At 43.9% G+C, this 18381-nt stretch overlaps 1 pseudogene across 1 annotated transcript in view; it reads left to right on the top strand.

The window, feature by feature from the left end:
* LOC308056159 overlaps positions 1–11570 on the top strand; it is a 47048-nt pseudogene extending 35478 nt beyond the window's left edge. The window contains exons 21-27 of the transcript XR_013931974.1: positions 181–327; positions 1507–2460; positions 3640–3828; positions 5691–5972; positions 6652–6849; positions 8428–8473; positions 9978–11570. The product of XR_013931974.1 is annotated as an uncharacterized misc_RNA (transcript). The remainder of the gene's footprint in view (positions 1–180; positions 328–1506; positions 2461–3639; positions 3829–5690; positions 5973–6651; positions 6850–8427; positions 8474–9977) is intronic.
* The last annotated feature ends 6811 nt before the right edge of the window (positions 11571–18381 follow it).

The following is an 18381-nucleotide window of genomic DNA, read 5'->3' as shown; positions in this document are numbered from 1 at the left end:
TACTACAAAACATCCTGTATTTCTTCTCAAATTTTCAGAAGAAAATTAAAATGTATTCTTTATAGGTGGATTATCATAGCTGTGGGGAATCAAAAATATTTTCAAGTATTCTGGGGAGAGTGGGAAGATGTATTGCTAGCTCTGATTTTTCTCGAGATGCAAGCAGTTGTGTTACTGTAGGTTGAAGAGGAACATGATGAAACACAGACACAGCTCTCTCAGGAAAAGAGTGCCAGAGCCCTTCAAGAAGGAATTTTGAACAACCACCTTGGGAGACAAAAGGAACTAGAAGAAGAGACAAGAAGATCTATTGGAAAAAATTCAGAGGTAAGCAGATTTTTTTTCTAATAAGTCAGATTTCACCATATTTGTTTTAAAGTCATAATAAATCTTATATAACTTTTCCTGTTTCTTGACGGTTTATTTACAGTTTACCAGTGTAACTTAACTGTGTAAATACCTTTCCTGTTTTCTCTTATGTCTTTAAAAGTTCTGGAAAGCAGCATCACTCCTTTATGTACCTGAATTACTCGTGCAAGTCGGAAACTAATAGAACACACTATTTACCCCGTTTCTTAACCTATCTGTTATTTGTCATTTCACAGACATTTTATTATCACTTTTTAGGGTTTCTGGCAATGAAACACCTAGCTACCTATGTCAAGGTTGACCAGGAAGAAAGTTGTTTGACAGTGTTTGTGTTTCCATTGCTTTTTTTTTTAAATTAGTTATTCCCTTATTGAACTTACTTACTTCAAGTATGCCTTTCTTTTCCACCTCCACATACTGAAATTTTATGATCGAATATCAGCAATGAATTCAACTCTCTGTAGGAGTTAGAGTAACTGGAGGAGAAAAAGCAACCATAAACACTGTATTCAAAAAGATCTTGAAAAGAGTTTACCGAATTTCCTAAGAATGTGCGGTGCTTGGAAGCCTTGTTTGCTCTTGGCTGTGCTGCCCAGTAAATATAGGGTGAATGTGTTTAGGTGGAAAAAAGTTATACATATAATAAAGAGGAAATATACAGGACTATTGCATTCTGGGGGTGATTGAGTTTTATAGCTAACTTCCAGTAACACAAAAGGGTAAGTGTTCAGAAGACATTTGAGAAGGAAAATACCCTTTCTAGCCTTGTTTTTATCAGATCTGTAGCACAACTAATTCAACCTTAAAGGCAATATTATAAAGGCATGCACATACAAGGAAGCACTGTCATTTTAAAGCTTTACACTTGAGATATTTTAAATAATTTTATTATTTGGTTGTTGGTTTAAGGGGGTATTGTGTATTTGGGATGTTCACTTAGGTTTTAAGGATATGTTACACTTCTGTTGTGTACGTACATTGTACATGTGCGTGGGTTCACAGAGTAGCTTATTGCCTGAAACTTCATCTTTGAAGTCATGCTTCAGTATTAGAAATGTTAAAATGCAGTTTATTGCTGAAGTTTTTTTGTAGAGTCATTTCCCAATTGGCTATTTATTCATGTTCCCTGTCATTCAGGAATCCAACACTGAGAGAGAACAGGATCTGTTGTACAAGAATCAGTTACTACAAGATGAGATTGCTGTGCTAAGGCTAGAAATCAATCAAGTAAGACTTAGGCACCAGGAGGAGGAAGGAAAATCTTTAGAGGAAAATGAGACCTTGAAAGAAAAAAATGAAGATCTCAAAAAGGAACTTAAACTGAACAAGGAAGCATTAACACAAATGGTTCTTCAGTAAAATACAGAGCTGGACTTACTAAAGACAGAATCTGCAGTGCTGACTTCCAGACTTGAGCAGACAAACGAAAGTAAAGACAGACTAGAGGCAGAAATCGAATCATTTCATTCCTGCCTGAATGCTGCTGTTCAAGAACTTGAACGTCATCGGTCATCAGAAAAGGATGCTGAACAAAGATTTCACAGAGAACATGATGAATGGCATCGCTTGCAAGACAAGCTCCATCGTGACCTCTCCGACACGCAAGAAACCAACAAGAGCTTGTCTCAGCAGCTGTGTAAAGCTGAAAGCAAAGCTAATAGGCTAGAAAATGAGCTTCACCAGTTGGAGCAAACCCTCAGAGAAAAAACTTTGCTTGTAGAAATGACACAAAAAGAATTAAGTCAAGCCCAGCATCAGGCAAAGGAATGTGATCGTGCTCAACAACTTGAGAAAGATCCAGTAAGCAAACTTGTAATAAAACAGGAGTCCTTGCAGGAGCGATTGGCTCAGCTCCAGAGTGAAAACCTTTTACTGCGTCAGCAGCTGGAAGATACACAGAGCAAGAGGATCATGAAAGAAGAAGTAGTGAATGATGTGCAGGACCGGTTTAATGATACTCTGAAGAAACTCAGAGCTGATAGAGAAAAGCAAGTTTATCTCATAGAAGAGCAAAACAAGGATTTAAATGCCAAGAGTACTGATTTAAGGGAACAAGTCTTCAAATAAGAGACCGACAAAGTAAAAAGAGAGGTAAAGGATATGCTTAGAAAGAACAATTTAAAGTTTGTCCGTTCTTGAAATTATTTTGTTTCTACAGTGTACCTGGTATGTTATGTGCATGGGACCAAAGAATACTGATTTGTTCTGGTTTGTTATGTTTCTCTCGGAATTGTGGAAGGTTTTGGCAAACGGGATATTAGCCCTCAGATCTAAGCAGAGAACAGAAAAAAGGTATCCAAGTCTAAGCTTTGATCAAGAAAGGTGATTCTTCTTACTTAGTTCATAAAATGTTGAAGAACTCCAAAAGATCAGATTCCTCTAGAAGCCCCTGCCTGCTGGTTGGTGGAAGATCCCATGAAAGCTTTAGATGGGTCAGTGTTGTCCCATGAAGTGCATACCTACGTAATCCCTACTGTGAGCAGATGAAAAGATGAACACTGCCAAAAGTGTTCTCCATCATCTTTTCCACCTTTTTGTCTAGAAGAGGATGGCCTTTGCTTCAGCGAGGGCATCTGTTTCTGTAGTTACGTATTGGTCTGTTTGATGTGAAACCTGAAGTGATGGAATATCCTCAGGAATTCTGTCCCATGCCATTCTGTGGAACGTGGCTAACGGATAGAGACGTCCAGCAGCTTCTCTGTGGAGAACGCTAGATGCACAGACTGTACGTAGGTATTTTTCCTGTGCTCTGTGTGTGTGATACATCTTTCTTTTCTCTTTTGAAAGTGCGAGAGTGAAAGAAAGGAAGTGAAGAAGCTGGTAGAGTTGAAACACCCAGTTGAACTATGTCTGGACCAAGAAATTAAAAGAAACCTCGATCTGCAGAAAGACTGTAAGAGATACGGCTTTTTAGCGTGGTAAAGAGGTATCCCTGAGTAGAAGTCATGCTTTATTGAACTGTAATGTAAAAAACAGGTGTACCTAACTGTGAGCAGATGCCGGCCTCATGTTAGGTTCTTGCAAGGTACTTCTGTACACCAGCCCCTAGTTTTCAATAGCTGCCAAAACAACTGCAGATGCAGGTTGCCCTGCAGTTCTCTGGGGAAAAAGGGAGTCTTTCATTCCTCTTTTCAGGTGAAATCTGGACTCTCCAAGTGTATGTGGCACAGGAATAGTGGTTTTTCCTGGTAATTTCTGGTGTGTCAAGCATGTTAAAGATGAAGCAAGCGGTGTCTGTGCTGTTTACATGAGAGTATGTGAAAAAGTCCAGTTTTGTTCCTTTGCTTCATTGTTTTTGTGACTAATTTGCTGTGCAGGTTGAAGAGGCTGCTGAGCAGAGCTATGAAGAAACTAAGGGTGTATGAGGAGAGAGGGGGACTGTCCCAGCTTAATTTGCAGGGAGAAATGAAGAACAGGTGTTCTGAAATGGTCAATGAAGCTGACAGATTAAGAACAAAGGTGAGCTTTGCTTTGTTTGGGTTATTTTGGTGGTGGTGGTTTTTCTTTTGGAACCTCTGTTCTTTCTTCATACTTCTTTTCATGTTGTTGATTTTGACTTTTGTTTTCTTGGCTGTATTTCTGAATTGATTTGACTGGTTTTTGACGTTCCTTCTATGGCCACAGTAGTAGACGACTGTAATACTGATGTAGTTCTTAAGGGTAAAGGTGGAAGTGTTACGTACACAGCAGTATCTGCGAGGGCACGTCAAGGGCAGGCTGTCCTGCAGAGGAAGGGCAAAGCAAGAGCCACAGCAAGGCTGGCAGGGTCTGTGACCACACAAGCCAGGGATCAGCCCCACAGGCCCTCACCAAGAAGAGCAGAAGAGTTCTGGGGACAGTAAGCAGAGTGTGCCAAGAGTGCAGATCACCAGGCCAGTCCATAGGGATGGGCAGGTCTGCAGTCCTACTGGGACGTCACGTCCATGGGTGAGGGCCAGGGCTGAGAGCAGTGAAGGCCCAGCACAGGCCTGGCTGCAGCTTGAGGCCGTGGCAGCATCGTTGGGCTCCGACAGATGCATTCCCTCTCGGAAGAGAGGGGAGTAACGCCACCATCACTCGGAACAACTCTATGAAGTTGGCCTTGCCCAAGGTCACCCCCTGAAGCCTGTCTCGGGTGCGAGTTGAGCAGGAGGCAGGTGGGGGTTTGCTTTTCGGAATGGTGTCTTTGCTTCTCAGGGCACAATGCAGTGTGAGGTGATGCAGAAAAAATGCAGTAACTTATTGCTTACTAGTAGCTGACTCAGTCCGTCTTTCCTGGTCTTGGAGACCCAGAAACGCTTTTGAGGTTGCTCTGGCTGCTTGGTAGCATGGAACCTATCTGCTTCTCTGCTCATTACTGAGATTTGTTGCTAAAGTAGCTGTGTTTCAAAATTATGCTCCTTTTTAGAAGATATTATTGTAGAATGAGTCAACTGCCATGACAGTGGCTCATTTTTAGTTCACAGGTTAGCAGCATATTTGTGTTCCTGTTGGAAGAGTTATTTTGAATGACAGGGAATGGAATTACGTTTGGGCAATTTTAAATAAGTGTAAGTTTCTACTTATTTTAAAGACTCTTTCAAGTGTTGATTCTGCTGGTTTCCCCCACTTTTTTAAAAACAAAAGATGATGGGATATCGTGTTTTATGGTTAATAGGTATAGACAATGGATGTTTCGGAGGGGGAAAGAAGGGGACAGAAGCTGTAGTTGACCATTGGGACCTATGGGAAGTCTGATATTTCCTGGAAATCTTTTGAAAACAAATGGTAGCTTTGACCTAAAGAGACTGTCTTCTGCCACCAGTGCTGTAAAAGCTGTGTTCTGAACCACTATTTCCAGATCTATTAGCGTAATGGAAGGAAAGGGTATCAGTTTCTTGTCTTGTCAGTTCTGTGACGAAGCTTTGACCGTGTGACAGCATGTGACAATTCCTCTGAAGCGTGACACATGTTTTTTTTTTTCTGATGAAACCAGAAGGTGGCTGTGATGTAACTGGCTATGGGTGTGTTTGATTTCCTATGATCGTATGAACATCTCGCAGAAGAATAGCCCTGGTGCTTTTCAGCCTAGCCCTGCGGGTGTAATGCCGCTGGTTTGGTACCTCTTGGTCTGTGACCCACTGCAGAACTGAGGAAGGATGGGAACCTGAGGAATGCTGTCAGAAATGATGTGAAAGCTGTTCTTGTTTTAAAAGAAGAGCCTGGTTTCACTTTTGTTTTAACACTGAATCAGCAGATGGTAAATACAGTGTTGATGGCCAACTCCTTTACCAATTTTCACAGATTTGACTAATTTTAGATCCCTCTGAGTTCCCTGTTTTTTTCCCCTTTCCTGTCTACAGGTTGATGAACTTTCCCAGCAGCTGGAGATAAAGTCTAAAAAAGGCATGCAGCTAGAAGCACAAAATCATGATTTGTGAGAGGAGTTGTCCACCATGCGTGGGAACCATGAAAAACTGGAAAAGAGCAAAAGCCAGCTGAAAGAAGAGGTGGCTAATCTCAAACACCATATGGAGACAAACGTGGTGGATCGCAGCCAAATAGAACTATACAAAAGAGAGGTGGAAGAACAAGCTGCACAAGAAATAAGACAAAAACTACAAGAAGTCAATCTGATTTTGCAGGTAAGTTAATTTCTTATGTGTGTCTGTTAGAGACTTCTGTTTTGGTTGTCATTTTTGGGGGTGGTGGTGGTGCCTGATTCCATGTGTTACGCTGTACTTCTGTTTTTCCTGAAGGGCAGTGGGAGAAGAGAATATGGTTGGGCAAGATGCTTTCATGTGTGTGCAGTGTGCCTGCAGGCCCTGAATCAAAAACTTGCCCAGGGTGGATTTTCAATTTGCAGTTCTTGGAGGGGTATCACTGTCCACTGGTCTTGTTCTCATTGTTTAGCCTTGAACGGGTATTGCAACTTAGAGTTGTCACAGCCAGGCATACACATCTTCCTTAGTCATTGCACAAGGGGCAATGCTCAGAAAAGAAGTCACCAAAGCTGCAGGGTGGGGGCTGGGGGTGCGGCATCTCCGTAATTTCTTTGAGGAATGCTATGCCCTGTCCTACAGAGATAGTGTTCCTTCATCAGTAGCTTTGATGAGTAATAGTGCTAAGATGGGGGTTCTTTCTGAATGAAAAGACTCATTTGGTGTGGTAGTTCCAGGGTTCTGCCCTGGTCGCTGATGGCAGTGAGGAGGCACAGTTGCCTCGCTGAATAGAGCTGGGCCCTTGAAATTGGGTACACGCAATTGACTGGCGAGGAGAGTTCTCTTTTTCTTTGCGGTGGTTGAAAGTGTGTATCTACTTCAGATGCAGGCAGCCTCCCAGGACAGATTAGAACAAATCAGAGCCAGTCGTCATGCTTTGCTGACAAACCAGCTAGAACACAGAATTGGAGACCTCGAACGTGAATTGGACAGGATAAAAAATACCCAACGAGACAGTAATTTTCAAAAAGAATCCGCACAGGCAGAAGTGGAAAAGTACAAAGACCTGTATCTGGAGGAGGTAAAAAATGGAAGATGCCTAGCAAAAAAACTGGAAAGGTTTTTTTTTCACCCTGCTTTTTTGGGGTGATAATAAGATACTACTTTTTCCTCAAGCAGTTTTCTTCATTAAATACCTTTTCTACATCTGGTCAGCATTATGCATAAGATAGCATATTTGTGATGAAAGTACCTTAAGGCTCCCCCCTGTTCATTGGAACTATCTTCATTTCTCTTCGGTGTTCCAGCAGTAACACCACTGATCATGGGCGTTAATAGGATATTTTTGAAGTTGAGTTTGTTTTAACAGGCAGCCTTTTTGCCAGTCTCTAATCTCCTCTTCTTATTCTAAGTATGGCAGAAAAGATAATGTCATGTCCTTTACTGCTTGAATAAGGATAGGCCCTTCAGAGAACGGCATTTGATGCTATGAAGAAGAACAACAAAAATCTTTTGGCTTCCATTTTAGCAGCATGTCATAGGTTTCAGCTTTCTTTGGGAAAGGAAGGGTAGCCCAGAGTTTTCCTGTTCTCCAGTAAAGAAACAGTTGCAGCTCTCAGCCTCTCCATATAGCTCACAAGGTCCAAGCCCTGCAGCATCTTCATGGCCATCGTAGCCCTGGAAGCTGTATGATATCAGTTTGGAAATTCACTTCTGTGTGTCACAAACTTGATGGAAAAAAAATGTAGGAGTAACAAGTATCATCAAATGTAAACAACAGCATATAGCGCTTGGACTGTGACTCTTAAATTAAGAGATGTGATTCCTTCTTGTGAAGGCTTCTGAAAGCGGAATCATAAGTGAGAATAACTTAATTGGTAACAATACCCACTTCTAGGGGAGAAAAGGCGTAAGTGCTCCTTTGTAGTGATCCAGGCTGATTCCAGCTACATAATAAACCCCAGAGCACTTGCTGCCTAGAAGCTGTAGCTGTGGTTGTTTTTCTTAGTACACAGTTTGCAAGAAAAAATTGTGTGTGCTTTTATATTTTTATAAATGTGTGTCATGGTATTTGCAATAACAATAAAGAAAAGTTTTGGCATCATCTGTAGGAGCTCTTTCAATTTCCCGTCTTAAGGTGGAGAAAAGAATATTGGCACACGCTTTTTTCTATACAAATGGTGTATGTCAGTCCTGCAGCAGCTGCTGGTGCAGCTCTTCTCTCTGTGAAGTTGCAGAAGCCAGCCTCAACTGGCTGATTTGTCCCTGTGGGTGGCATTTGTACCTATCTCAGCCTGTAGCTGACATTCTGTTCGTGTGTTAGATGGTTAGATGATAAACTTCAGCCATACCTTCACTGCAATAACTGCGCTAGGCTTTCTTGCTTTCTTCCTGTGTATTTTGTTAAATGCCCAGTAATAATCCAGCTGGTGAGTTACAAATTGTTTTGTTAACGTTGCTGAGCAATGAGGCAGCTGCAGCCCGACTGACCAGAAGTTTCTCTTCAGTAAAAATCAAACCCCAAACCAAGGTGTGTCTATTTGGCATTATATTTTTAGGTTTTCTCTCATTATGTGTGGATTTTAAGAATGTTTTAGAAGTTTAATATTAGAAAAACCTAACTGTTAAAATATTAACTGTATTTTCTGTATAATTCTAGGTACGGCAGGAACTAGATGAAAAAATCGCTAAAGAACTTAAACAAGGTAATGTGTCACTATGTTAGGGGCATTTTTAAGGAAAAAGAAGAGTGTTCCTAACTCTTGAAAGTAATGGCTTGAAAGCTGTCAAGTTCCTGTGCTAAGCACAGGGAGGTTTTTCTGCTAGCTTTCCAGTTTAGACTTGAATGTGAACATTTCCTGCTTACCAAAAGATTGTGTAGAATGTTATGCAGTTGCCTGAAAAAGACAAGTGCAGAGAAAACTAACCCACTTCCTCTACACGGGTTGCACTTGGCTTAAGCTGAAGTCACGTTTTTCTAGAGTGAATCCTTGAGCACAAACGTCAAACATAAAAGAAGCCCTGAGATAAGATGTTTATAGACTTCAGCCATCACTACTTCTTCCATGTGCATCAGTTGCATTCCGCACTAAATCATACCGTGCACATTCTCTGCTGTTGGACCTTGATTTTTGCTGTTTCTTATTCATTGCTTGTATTTGTAGCTTATATGTTGCAGTCTTTTTTGAATAAGCAAGAAAAATATAATCAGTGATGAAAGATACCCTTTCTTTAGGAAAAAATCATTTAGTAGCACTTAGGCAAACATAAGATGAGTTGAATGCTTTTAACACATAGCATGAAACATGCTCTATAATATGAGGCCAGGTGTCGAAAGAGGAATTCCACCTGTTTCAGGGTAGTCGTTCCTCCAGAGTCACTGCTTTGCTTTGCAGTGACTGGTGCTATTTCAAAGCAGGTGGCCCCTGCGAGAATTTCCTTCTGTTCCTGCATGCTTTTAGTAATACAGAAGTGTTCAGCTGTAGCTTCACAGCTCTTTCCGTGTGTCTGAATGGACACAAAGCCGTTGCATTTCATCCGGGTGCATTTTGAACCTGACTGTGCATCTGCTAGGTGTCATAGAGTGCGTTTGGTTTCAGGACCTTGACTGAAAAACGTGGCTGGAGAAGAATAGTAAAGGTGGGCTTGCTGTCATTGAGTATGTGTTTTTGTGGAGGAAAGAGGGTTTTGCCAGGGTGAGTTACAAAGACGCCCCTCAAAGAAAGTGCCAGGCTAGGAGACTTGTCCTGGCCTGACTGCATTGCAAAGGTGTTTGCGTTTTCACCGGCGGATTCTTTTTAAGTTTGTCACAGAGAAGGCAGAAGCTGGTTTTTAGGAGTAGAGTTCCAATAAATCACTGCTTTGAACATTCAAGGAAAACAGATATTTGAGGTTCGAGAGGTCCGCAGGGGGGCTCAGTTCAGCACTGCTGTAAGCAGGAGTCATTTGTGGATTCCCTGAAGATGTTCAATGTGTAGCCTATAGAATTTCTTTCACTGGCTTTAGAAATACTGTTGACTGGTAAGCAAATGTGGAAAAAGATTGTTTCTTCCTTTGTGCCTAGCCCTTTGATTGTTACGATCCCTTGGAAGTTTTTAAATCTCTTTCTGGACTGTAGTCTCTCCAGTTATCCATGATGTTTTCATAGTGACTGATTTGGCCCTGTCTAGTGTAAAAGCAACACCAGAATCTTGTTTCTCTTCTCCCTAGTCACTGCTGAATTTGAAGCTGGATCTGCTGGAGCTTCTCCCATGGTATTTTCTGATGGATCTTCAAAAAGTATCCACGTTGACCAGGATCCCCTTTGCAGGGCAGTACAGGAGTACCGTGATGTTTTAACCAAAAATTACCTGATTTGAACAAAATGCTGGGAAAAAAGCTCCGGAAAGGATTTTGTTTACATAGTGTATCTATAGTTTCTCATCCCACAGTTCAGATGTGAAAATGTGTTTATTGCAGTCCGAATGTGAATTCTATTAAATGGATGTCAAGCACGTTGCACTTGCCTGTTGGTTTATTGATACATAGGTGTTTTATTTTGCACTCACCATGAGAAGCACACCTATTTTTGTCTGACTAGCAGAATGACTCACCTTGATTCTTGAGCTTGACAGAATTGTCAAAATGTTTCTTATTAACGTAGAAGCATTATTTTTTCTCCACTGATGTTCTGTGTTTTAACAAAAGCATTCCCTTTGTTCTGCGTAATCCTTTCACCCTATGTGTTTTTAATGTTTCCAGTGTTACTTTAATGCTTAGGACATCGTTTGATGTGATTTGAGCCTGCTGCTTCAGTCCAGATGCCGTGACTGTTTCTGCCGATAAAGTGAAATCTTTACCAGTGGTCATGCTGGAGGACAGGGCACTTTACGTTGCTGTCACCTTATGCGCCTTAGGTTTAACATTACTGTGAGTGTGTAGCAGTGCCAAGAGACTTATGTGGTGGGTTTGGTATGTTTGTTTTGGATCACAGAACCACAGAGCGGGTGAGGTTGGAAGGGACCTCTGGAGGTCATCCGTTCTAGCTCCCCTGCTCAGGGAAGACCACCCAGAGCTGGTTGCCCAGGACCATGCTGGCTTTTGAGTATCTCCCAGGATGGAGCCTCCATGGGCAGCCTGTGCCAGTGCCCAGTCACCCTGATCGGAAAGAAGCATTTCCTGGTGTTCAGCCCCAACGCTCTGTGTTTCAGTTTGTGCCCATGGCCCCTCACGGTATTCATCTTGGGGTTCGTATTAAAGGTCGCTGCAGCTGTAGACATTCCCAGTTACTACATCAGCAGCTGTGCTGTACCTGAAACACTTCATGTGTGGGAAAAATGAATGTTAAAATATTAACTTCCAGTCTCCTCAGTACTTTCCAAACCTTGTATGATAGGACAGCCAATCTTTTTGTTGCTGCTAGCAGCTGATGATATGGTGGCGGTAGCCCAGTTGGTAGCCAGTGTTCTGGGACATTTGTGTCAATAAAAGAAGCAGGTTTACTTATTTCAGGGAGTTACCTGTTACTGAAGATCTGCGTTGTCATTTCCTGTCCACAGAAGTCAGCAGTGATCAGAAGAGGATAGAACAAAGTCCCAGTTCTGGGAAAGGAAGAATAGTTGTCCCAAGATCAATTAAGACTGGAAAAATTTGGGGGTTTTACCCACTAATTCAAGGACTTGAGTTAACAGGCAGTGAGGAAAGCAATGAATGTTGCTGTGACGCTGTTCCTTTTTATATGAATACATATTTGTGAAGTTAATATACTGTATTTAATTCAGATATTGTTTCAATTTGAAATTTAATAAACTTTGTCATCTAGTATATGTCTTTGTTTTATCGTTCCCCTTCTTGACATCGCTTTCTACCCCTTTCCCCAACCGTACAGCTCTCCAGAGCGCCCTGCTCCTTTCAGCTCTGGAGGCCAGGCAAAAGGCCAGCATGTGTGTATGTCCTTTTCCACAATTGTGTTAACACCACGGACTGGTGTTGTGGTATTGCTCATGATCAGTTCCCAGACTTTTCCTGTATTTTAGAGCAATCCTCCTTGTGGTTTGGGCAGAAGGTAGCAGGTGAGCTTCTGGTGGCCGTGAAACGCTGGGAAATCCCACAGGTTTTGATCCCATGGGGAGCCAGCCAATTTGTAGCTGCAAAGGAAAAAGGTGTAACGAGATTTCTCCAGCCTGCACCAGAGTGGTCAAAGAGAAGTTCAGCTTTTGCCACTTTCTAGTGTCTCTCCACAGAGGAAGCAGGGACAGAACATCTTGACATTCACGTTGTGTTGTCAGTCACTGTGATAAACTCAGACGTGGCCTGTGCTCAAGTTTCTTCACCCGCTCTCTGCTGCCAGCTCTTAGTGAGAGGGGAGAGCTCTTGGCTGGTGGAGCAGCAGAACAGAAATTCGGTGTTGGCATCTGCCATAACCGGCATTGATAGCAGTTATGATGAGGTGTGAGGGGGGTACAGAGAAGTCCAGGCAATTCCTGCACTCGAAAGTCCATCCCCAGTGTCACTGTGGGGACACTCCTGATGAAGCAGGAGAGGGCATGGCACTTAGGGGAGGCTCTGAGGCCTGGAAGACAGGGAATGTCTGTCCCATCTTCAAGAAGGGCAAGACCGAGGAGCTGGGAACTGCAGCCTCACCGTGCTGCCTGGGAAGGTGGCGGAGCACGTACTCTGGGAGCCGTTTCCAAAGATGCTGGGGACAAGAAGTTGGTAGGGAGGAGTCAGCATGGGTTTGCAAAGGGTGAAATCGTGCCGCACTGACCTGGTACCTTTCTAGCGATGTGTGAGTAACTGAGTGGACAGAGGAAGAGCAGTGCGTGTTGCTTACCTTGACTTTAGCAAGGCTTTCTCTGGCTTGTGCCCGAACAGTCAAGTTCAGGTTCAGGAACTTCCTGATCTCTTTCCAAAGAAGAAAGCAAGGGCGTTTCTTGATTTCTTTGCTCAGGTACATTAGAAACCCTTTGGGGTCAGTAGCTACAAGCAGGTTGCAGATCTTTGCAATCAGTTGTATGGAATAAACAATTCTGTTTCAGAAAATCTTATTATGCCAGCTGCTTTTTCCTCATGAGCAAATGTGTCAGAAGTTTCCCACATTTTGCTGTCTTCAATATACCATGTTGAATTGTTGCTACAAAACATTAGTTTTTCAGTTTCTCATTGGCAGAGTAGTGGTTGAGTAGTGCTGCTGGAGCACTAGTATGTCTACCCAGTGAGTCCTGACTTCTGAAACATCCAGGCTTTTGCTTATAATTCATTGCTGATCGCTGCCACTCCGTTCCACTGATGCTCTGCAGAGGGAACATAACTCTGGGAGTGTCCGTTCATTGCCAAGAAGTTGCTCCATGCAGCGGGGAGCCCACCGGAGTCCTAGAGGTGCCAATTAGTTCTCTGGACAGGGGTCTCCAGGGTCTGGTGCCAGCCCAGCATTCATTTTCCTCCATAAGCATGTATCTCTGCATCTCAAGGCTTCTTGCACAGGTTCCAGCAGTAATAGCTGCTGCTGCCATGGGCTGTGTCTGTTCACTGTGTTTGCAGCTGGCTGCGGCTGCTGTCAGAGTGCTGGTGCCATGGCAGCGCTGCTGCTGTCTTGGTTCAGCATCCGCATTGTTTGTCTTCAAGCCCAGGGTTGGGGCTATGGCCATGGCTGCTGAGCAGTGGGTGTTGGGGAGAGTACTTAACTAAAGCGTGGGTGGCGAATTTTAATTATGAGACATGACCAAGGCTGTGCATAGTGGGTGAACCGCCCTATTCCGCGTAACTGTTATTTGCATATTTAAGCAATAACTGCTATTTAAGCAATATTGCTAATTATACATTGCAGCAAGCCATTTTCCTGATTATTCTGATTCTGTAGGTAATCTGAATTAGAATTACTAGTATATGAATGCATGACAGTCTAGTAAGAAAACTGTAAAAATAACAAGTATTAGCATTGTCACGGCAGTATTAAATGGACTACTCCATGAGAGCAATTAATTCATTCCTTGTATTTCATCTGATTATTTAATGAGATAATTTTATATTATTTAAACAGCCCAATTAAATAGTTTAATATTATAAAATACAATGAACAGTCTGCACCCAAAGTGTATTTCATTTACTACTGCTGTAGGAAAAATGGAAAGAGAAAGCACAAAGACCAGAAACTGACATAAAGAGAAAGTTAATTACTATTCTAGATCAGGATTTCAGCGTATGAATTAGAAGCCTACTTAGGAATATTTTAATTACTATAATTGCAATAAGATATTGTAATAAAATATTCCCAAATAGAATTCTATTTCTACTTCACAGCTGGGAATTTTTGTTATAATACTGCTTGGCCATCATAGATTTAACATTGCTATTATTAAATAACAGGCTGTCCTGGTTTTGGCTGGGATGGAGTTAACTCTCCTCCCAGTAGCTGGTGCAGCGCTGTGTTTTGGATTTGGTGTGAGAATAATGTTGATAACACAGTGACGTTGCCAGTTGTTGCTAATTAAGTCAAAGACTTTTCAGTTTCTTAGGCCCTGCCAGCAAGAGGGCTGGAGGAGCACAATAAACTGGGACAGCTGACCTGAACTGGCCAAAGGGATATTCCATACCATAGACCGTCACGCTTAGTACAGAAGGTGGCAGGGAGTTGGCTGGGGTGGGTCAACCACTGCTGGGGGACTGGCTGGACATCAGTCAGCGGGTGGAGGGCAATGGTATTGTGCATCACTTGTTGGGTTTTTTTCTCCCTTGGGTTTTATTTCTCTCTCCCACCCCTCTCCTTTTCATTACAATTATTATTGTTGTTGTTATTATTATTGTTATTATTATTATTAGTGGTGGTGGTGGTATTCTATTTCAATTATTAAACCGTTCTTATCTCAGCCCATGGGTTTTACCTTTTTCCAATTCTTCTCCCCATCCCACTAGGAGGGGCGGAGGGGAATAAGCGAGTGCCTGTGAGGTAGGTACTTAGTTGCTGGCTGGGGTTAAACCATGACACAGGCATTAATGATGCCCAATCAGTGTTCTGAAAGTTTTAAAATTCTTTTTAGCATTTTATTAATCAAATTTAATTTGCACTATTTTATTATAGCTCTACTTGGCAGTTAGTAGTACCTCTACTTGGAAGTTAGTAGTACCTGTGACTATTCCACCACACACACACCACACACCCCCAAATGGCTATATTTAAATTTAGGCAGTCGTGAAACACTGATGATTTTCTAATTTTAATTTTATTTTAAATCTAAATATTTTAATGTTATGTTAGTTCTGGTTTGGAATTTTATTATTTTTTTTTTAATTAAGGAAAACGCTATTTCAACTCTGAAGTCCAACCTACCAGGAAAAACAAACCACATGTACAGGGCTAGATGCATTTAGTACCCAAAACTCAATCAGCAACCACTGGCATCACATCCATTCAGTGGCTGCCCAACCTGCCAAGCGCTCACCACCACACGTACAAGGCTAGACACATTCACGTATATCAATGAACTTGTACCAGCACTACATTCTGGATAGGACTGAATGACAATGCAGAATTAAATCCTGTAAGAATCTTTCTCCAAAATATCTTTAGTTGCACGGTGAATTATATACTGTAAATCATCATCAATGGCTCTACATCGCCAAGACTTTAGGTGTCTCCATCTGACTCTCTTAACAGAAATAAACAACTCGGAAAGAACAGAAACCACCAGAACAGGGTTGAAACAAACAGAAGCATCAGAAAGTGTACCGAGCACCTTAAGTAACACTTAAGCAGCCTGAACAACAATAAATGACAAAAAAAAAGACACCTCAAGAGAGATGTTGAGAAAGACAAATTAGTCCACACAGAGCAAAACAGAAGTCCTCCTGAGAGGCCTGTGCAGGCAAGAGAGGACCCTTCCCTTCTCTCAGAACTCAGGAGGACGTCTGGGCTGACAATGTCCTCAGGGTGCCAGGGACTGAACAGAGGCATCCATTAAGATCAGTAACTCTTTGTCGTATTATATATATAATTTAATGGCTAGGAACTTATGTTTCAAAGATATAACAATTTATCATCTCTGAAGCCTTCCTGAGGGGCTGGGGCACTCAGAAGGACGGTGGGATGCTCCCTGGGTGTTGGCAAAGTCTGGCAAAAGCCCCAGGGTAGTCTGGAGAGAAGCGGGGTCCTGCCAACACACAGTAAAGCCTGCTAAATGCCAAGGGGAACTCTGGAGGGCAGCAGGGCCCCTTACCAGCCATGGCAAAGCCCCTCCGAAGGCCTCAGGACACCCTGGAGCGAGGCAGGGACCCACCAGGGCATCTGCAAAGTTCAGCCATGGCCCTGGGCCTCTCTCGAGGACAGCTGGGCCATGCCCAGGAGCTGGCAAAGGCCCCAGGGAGCTCTGGAGGAAACCAGGGCTCTGCCTGGGCCCCGGCAAGGCTTGGCAAAGGTCCCAGGGACATGGGAAGGGCAGCAGGGCCCTCTCTGTGCCCCAGCAAACCCAGCGAAGGCCCTGGAGCAGTCTGCGGGGGAGCAGGGCCCCACCGGGGTGTCTACGAAGGAGCCAAATGCACCAGTGTGCTCCAAAGAGCAGCAGGGCCCTTTGTGCGCCTCATCAAAGCTGGCTAAGACCCCGGAGTAGTCTCCAGCAGTGTGAATGCAGGGGTAGCGGTGGGTTTGAGGTGCGCCACTGTGGTGGTTTCACCCCGGCCTGCAACCAAGCACCACGCAGCCACTCGCTCACTCTCCCTGCAGCGGGGTAGGGGAAAACTTGTGGGCAGAGATAAAGAGTGAAGCAAAAGTTGTGCATGCAAGCAAAGCAAAGCAAGGAACAAATTCACCATATCCCATCAGCAGGCAGGTGTTTAGAGCCGTTTCCAGGGAGGCAGGTCTTCATCATGCATAACAGCTACTTGAGAATACAAATGTCATCACTCCAAATGTGCTCCCCCTTCCTTCCTCTTCCCTCAGCTTTACATGCTGAGTGTGATGGCATATTGTTTGGAATGTCCTTCGGATCAGTTGGAAACAGCTGTCCCAGCTGTGTCCCTTCCCAAATTCTGGTGCACTCTCAGCCTGTTTGCTGGTGGGGTGAGGCGAGCAGCAGAAAAGGCCTTGATGTTGGGTGAGCACTGTTCAGCAGCGACTAAAACATCCCTGTATTATCAACACTGTCTTCAGTGCAAATCCAGAACGTAGCTTCATACAATCTACTATGAAGAAAATTAACTCCATCCCAGCCAAAACCAGCACATCTACACACATCTCTTCCTGGTGCATGATCAATTTGCGTGCAGACAGTCCCTTGGGGTTTGCCACTCACTGTTTTACTTCTCTCCGCTCTCTGCTCCCCACAGAGAGGACATGCACAGCAATCAGACCCGACAGAAGGGTCCCCCTCACTACCAACACTATGGGTGTCCCGACATGGCAGAGCTGCTCTCCAGAAAGCCCTAGGGACCTTTGCTGGGCTCTGCAGGGACCCGTGCATGGCCCTAATTATCCCTGGGAGTGCGCCAGGGCTTTATCCAGGCTCTGCAGGGGCCTATGTGGGGCCCTAACTGCCCTCCGGAGTGCCCCAGGACTGTAGCCAGGCTCTGCATCTCTTCAGTGGTCCTACCTGGAGCTGCCCTGGCCCAAGCCCACAGCTGGACCTGACTGTGAACAGGGGGCCATCACTCCAGTCTCACAGCACATCATCCCCCCTTCACTGGATCCAGCCATGGCCACTCACCCCATGCCCAATACCTGCAGAGACACGCAGGATTGCAGAGGCACAGTAAAATGATAATTCATTCATGCACATAAGAAATGCCAGCAATGACTTGGCTCGGAGGCTCAGTGCCCTGGTGCAACAGGACAGAGGGAGAAGAGGCAAGAGGAAAGCAGGAGGAAGGACAGAGGGATGCACAGAAGAGGTGTGGGACAGGGAGCCAGAAAACGGGGGAATGAGAGGAGCAGGACAAGGATGTAAAGAGAGAGTGAGCACCTACTCGTGGTCTCCAAAGATCCAGAGGATGTCTTGTGCACACAGGCCACGTTGAGGAAGGTGATTCAAAGTGCCCCAGCATCATATTCTAGGAGCTTGGTAGCAATGTATTGCTTGGATATGGATACACCAACTGTGTAGAGTGTCTTCTTGGCTTCAAAACTTTGAAGAGCATCTCTATACCTCCTCATCCCTATAGGCCAGCACCCTGGCTGCCAGGGGTGCTCCAAGAAATCAGTCCTCTCCTACCCCAGTCAAAGGGAAAGGGAGCCCCAGGTACATGCTGGTGCACTCTGGTTCTTCTTGTGTGACCAGGGGAAAGCCATGAGGAAGCGAGATGGCGAACCCACTTTGAAGATGGAAGCCCATGTACATGAACTGAGAGGGAAGACAGCTGTTAAGAAGGGGTCACCCAAGAAGGCTGTCAGTGTAGTCACTGCAGAGACTCAAGAAGGCAATTAATGCTCTCTCAGACACAGAAAAACTGAAATCACCTCCCTTGATCCTGGTGAGGGGAATTCTGGTCTGGCACTGCAAGGGGAAGACAGTGAATACTGTGACCAGGAATGGGAATAAAAGGTCCCTGACATCAGCCAGGAGGAGGAAGGGGATGACCAGGTATACAGGACTATGTGGATTCAATGACCTGGCACATCAGATCCACAGAGGTATAGAGCTTCGGTAGA

The sequence above is a fragment of the Falco punctatus genome (genome assembly GCF_963210335.1).
Source record: "Falco punctatus genome assembly, chromosome: Z".
Lineage (NCBI taxonomy): Eukaryota > Metazoa > Chordata > Aves > Falconiformes > Falconidae > Falco > Falco punctatus.
This window is presented reverse-complemented; position numbering and strand designations above follow the sequence as displayed.